We start from the raw sequence: 5,500 nt of genomic DNA, 5'->3' as shown, positions 1-5,500 counted from the left end.
ATCCCTGCCGAAACCAGGACAGTATTTCATCCAACATTGCAGTGGGGAGCAAAGGGGTCAAGAAACTCTGCTCAGGAAAGCAGGTGACTAAGCAAGGCTGGTGGTGTGGAGGAGATGATCCTCCCCTGAGGGAGCTGGGTCCAGGCACCCAGGCAGAGTTAAAGGAGTTGTGCAAGCGGGACAGCAGAGTGGGATGTCAAGGGATGTCAGGAGCTGCCACTGCCTCCAGCAAATCCGGCCCAGGAACTCCCTGGGGACCCGGGCTCTCTCCCCAGGATGAGGGACAGAGCTGCTGCTTTCCCCTTTGCAGGTTCAACCAGCAGCAAAGCTGAGCACGTGTCCCAGAGACACACACACAGACACACGCACAGGACACATACACAGATGGTCACACAGCCTGCCACAGCCAAGACACTGCCACCAGCAGCACCCACGCGTAGGATCCCCATCACACACCAGCACCCACAGCCATGTCCCCTCCTCCTCCAGGGCTGGCACAGAGAGACGGTCACTCGTGCAAGCACACACACACGCTTGGGGTTCATAAGCACAAACACGCTCATGGGTCCCCTAAGCACCATCATGGCCTCTCTGCTGCCCAGGACCCCTGCCCAGACCCCGGCTCTCTGACCTACCCCACGGGTCCCCGACTTGCTGGCTGGTCCAGCTCGGTGCTTGCTGCAAACACGCAGCACTTGCACACCCATCCCACGGGCACCCCACACTGGCGGGTCCCCCAGGTACCAGCACAGACCCCTGCCCACCTGATACCCCAGCCCGGACCTGAAGGCCCCCTGCTCCCAGCTGGTCCAGCCTGGTTTGCTGGTGAATACCCACGCACACCCCACACACACCTGGGTTGGGGGGATACAGACCCTCACCCCCTCAGCAGCCAGCACCAGGCACATGGGCTGTGGCCCGCGGTCCCACTCCAGCCGCCAGCGTGGAGCCCCTCACTCACCTCACTCATGCCAGTCCCCCCCAGTAGCTGGTTTTGGGGACACAGACTGTTCCTGCCGTAGTGGCTGCAGATTAAAGACTCCCACTTGCTCCAGTAGCTGCATTGGGACCCCACTCACTCCAGTAGCTGACACCACAGCCCAGGGGCACCCACACCCTGGTCTGACCCCAGTACCTGGCACCAGTTTTCACTCTCTGACACAGATCTCACCAGTAGCTGGCACTTAGTCCTTGCAGAACACATGCACATGGGATAGAAAGTGAGATTACACAGAGAGACAGTTACGACAACATTTTAAGAGACAGGTGAAAAAAGATGTAATAAGAAGATATAAGAAAGGACAGACTGTGGTGATCAGGGGCAGGGCTCGCCCAAGGAGGGGACTGACTGCCCCGTTTCGTGCAGAGCTGGTCCCTTTTGCAGCCCTTTCTGTCTCTCCCTCCTTTGCTCCCCCCCTCTTTCCCCAGCTCCCTTCCCCCTCCACTCCTTCACCAGTTTGCACAATCCCACCGACCCCCTCCTACATCCCCAACGCTCCAGTTTGCATCCTGATCAGCATACTTCAATATGATGACTAGAAGTGATTTAGTGCTAAAATGTCCTGGATGTTTCCTTTACACATAGTGCTCTTACCACACTTTATTTCTTTTAACAATTAACTCGTTTATATTTCACACAAGTTAAAGCCACGGTTGTCTAAGTAAGTACTTGTTCCTCAAAGTAGCTAGTCCTGAAAAACCCTAAACCAAATTTCATCATACTTTGAAATAAGTTAGGACAGGTGACCTTTATTCTAAGGCATGATGCAGAAACTATCTTGAGCTTTGCGCTGACCTTCTTTGTCTTCAGAAAGACATACAAACCAAAATTATTACCAGATGCAACTGAATCGTTTTTCTTTGTTCTCAAGCTCTGTATATCTGTCCCTTCTTTTTCTTTATAGTTCATGTTAGATAGTTATAGAAATGTAACTCAGTACCTTTTTATGACATTAAAAAAAAATATTTGATGTGTTTACATACAGTAGTCAAATTAAAAGCCTCCAAGACTTTGAGCAGATATGGCTTTATAATTAAAAAAAGATTGAAAATTTGAAATTAAGTAATGTTTGTGATACCCAGGAATCAAACAAACTAAAAATGTACCTGAAAATATTTTAATTGAATTTCAAAATGTTCTTTCACAGCAGTAGCTTCAGTAACTTTCACTACATCAATCCCTGCATAACATTGAAGCTGCCTTCCATTTCTAAAATAATGGTTCATTAGCAAATGCTAGAATACAGTTTGTTCCTAATAATTAAAAAAACCCCAAACAGTAAAACATTTATAACTACTACTAAAAAAATAACACTTCAGCCTAGATTAGAATTGCTAACTTTAAGGAATGAAATATATTTTCTGATGTAATATTCTTATTGTGTTTACTTGCTAATTTATACATTTCAGCAACAAGCATCAGGAATTCTGGTGGTTAGTATAAAAGAGAGGATTCTAGTCTAACAACGCAAGGGACTGCACAGTTTATAATTTACACTGCAGTAAAAGTAAAAAGAGGAATAATAAGTAAGGAGTAGAAGAGTTATTACAAAAGAGTTTGAGAAGATAAAAAGGAAAAAGAGATGCCATGTTTCCTTCTTCTGTAAGAAGGGCTAAAAATGCTAGATGCACCTAACAAACTTCAATTGTCATTTCTTAGGTAAACAACTTTGAAACTCAAGGTTCAAGTGGTTTAGGCTTTGACAGACAACCTTGCTATTGTTCATGTCACTCTTCTCCTGAATACTTAGCAGTGTTGGGGATTTTTTATTTCACTTCTTGAGGTGAATTAAACACGTGTTTGTGCTTAAATATATATATAAAAAAATAAAATAATGAGCAATGCATGGGGCGGAGTCCTACCGCCATAAGCGGTTCTACAAGGAGTCTGCACAGATGGGGCAGTAGCTGTTTCCTTATACGGACTGGGACCAGCGCCCACCCTGTGAGCATCAGCATGGGGCATCTCAGCCCGGCCTGGGGTCCATCCCCAGCCCAGCTCTGCTGTCCAGAGGTGGCCCCTGAGCTCGCTCACATTCCAGATGGCTGCAAGACCAGGCTGCTTCTTATCTCATCACCAAGGGAAACTTCACCCTGGCATTCCTGCTTCCAGCCAGTCTAATGCCTTCTGCAGCTGGACCTTCTCACCCTCCATACCAGGTCATTCCTCGGTTGTAAATTACAGGAGCTTGTTACTTACTGAAGGGTTATGGATCCTAAGCTTGAAGGCACCTAGAAATAATGTTTCAATTCTGATCCCTGTTGTATCTAAATCCCTTCCAGCAACTAGTAAAGATCCTTAGTGTATGGCATCCTTACAGGGGTTCGTTCAGGCACCTGACTCAGTCAGCTGCAGTTGTTTGTTACCCAGGAGAGTGTATATTACCTGTGCCATTACCTTTCCATATGGACACTGAACCCACCTACCTGCCTCTAGGATTGTGTTGTGGGTGTGATCCTAGTTGGTGTACTCACAGTAAAAGCCAATTTGCTCATCAAAAAAACCCAAAACTGTTAAAACCTTTATTGGCAAAATGGGATTAATATGTTTCTCTATATCACAGGGCTGTTGTGATGATAAATCAAGTGAGGAATACTGAGATACGAGGTATGCAGAAACCATACAAATAAGAGATAACTAATACATGAGTAGAAATTGGGCTGCTCAGGAATTTCACACCGTAGTCAGAAATATGACCTATGGAGCAGAACCCTATATAAAGTGGCGCACAGAACGCAGGCTTGAGAGCTAATATTTAAAAGCCCCAAAGCCACACAGTCCCACGTACTTCAGACTCGATTTAAAACTGGAAGAACATGCAAAAATCTTCATGAAATATTTGAATAACAAAGTTACAAATTACCTTTTACTCAACTACCCTTAAAGTACAGGGAGAAAAAATCCACTGATATTGGAGTGAAAAATCAGCAGTCACTACAGTCAGTAAACACCTGGAGTCATGCCAGTACAAAGCCTATGCGAGACTACAATTGTTACCATAAATCGGCAGATGATGAACTCTCTAAGACTCAATTTGGAGTTTTAGAAAGCAGGCATTCTTTATTACAGCCGGGTGCAAGGTGGAATTCCACAAATCAAGCACGCCTATGGCTAGATCACCGTTACATTTATACACAAAAATTATAAGGTAGTACACTCCCAGTTACTCTCTTCTGTTCCTACGCTTGTACGGGGGAAGGGTCTTCCCCTGGGCAAGGGTTTTCTTGACCTGTGGGCGTGGTTTTTTAGTATTATAATGAAGGCAGTTCACTTCAGGACACCTTAAAAGTAGGTTTTGTTGCCAAGTTGGCCAGCTAGGTATCTACCTTGCCAGGCTGTCAAATAACTCATCCTATATACAATAGAACCTGGGGGCTCTGGTTATGGTCTAGGGGGTCCAGAGAATAGGGAATAGGGACTTCAAGCAACACAGCCTCAAATAATAAGCAACACAGCAACCTATACATAATGCTACCATAGAGGCTAACTTATTGGAATCAAAATGTTCTTATAGTTGATTATTTCACAACCTAAAGATTCAGTAAAACTTAAGATGAAGTTCAACACAATCAGCTTCTTTTTAATCTGCTGATATGTGTGCCAAAAAATAACTCTTACACAGCTAGCTACCTACAAAATGTTTCTGCTGCATTAAGTACAAAATTAATAGTCATAGCTGTCAGCAACAAACCAAGCAATCAAGAATCAAACACACCAAGGCAATAATAGTGCTAAAAATATTTGGCACACCTTACTTTGAAGTGTTATGCAAAATAAAACGCTACCCAAAATCCAGCTTTCAGAAAACAGCTTTATATTTCAGTAATGCTGTTAAAAATTTCATACCAAAAAAAGGTTGTTCATAGAGAAATCAAAGTAGCTATTTCTCTTGAAAGTGTTATTTTAATAAAGGCTGAAGTAACACTGCTTTAACCCACTGATGGAATAATATTCAAAAAAGTGTATTTCACAGCACTGCAGATAATTTGCAAGATTGATGCTTTTGCTTTAGCATACAGCCAGAAACAAGAGCATTCACAAGAGCATTTTACAACACTGTCCACCCTGTACACATCACTATGGTACCTCAAATTCAGAATGGCATTAAAGCTCAGGTTTGTACTAAAAATGAATTTTAAAAGCCTAGCTAAGCCAGTCGATTTTGTTCTTTTGTGGTAACGAGCCCAGACATTACCAGAACGAGACCAGCTCCGGGCACACACCGTGCAGGGAAATTAACATTATTTCATGCGGAGAAGGGAAAAACCCTGACGGGCAAAAACGGGACAAAGCCGGGCCCGCGCCCCGGTCCCCGTTCCCGGTACACCCCCAAAACCGGGTTTATGATCCCCTGGCGGGGGGAATACAGGAGACCGAGTGGAGGGACTTTCCCGCTGACAGGGAGAAGACGTGCGCGGCTGGAAGCAGCCCCGGAGAGCTGCCAGGCGAAAAGCTGCGGAGCCCGCAGTAAATGAAGGGCATAAACGCCCCTTCAGCTGC

The sequence above is a fragment of the Aptenodytes forsteri genome, unplaced genomic scaffold (genome assembly GCF_000699145.1).
Source record: "Aptenodytes forsteri isolate BGI_AS27 unplaced genomic scaffold, ASM69914v1 Scaffold39, whole genome shotgun sequence".
In the NCBI taxonomy this organism is placed as follows: domain Eukaryota; kingdom Metazoa; phylum Chordata; class Aves; order Sphenisciformes; family Spheniscidae; genus Aptenodytes; species Aptenodytes forsteri.
This window is presented reverse-complemented; position numbering follows the sequence as displayed.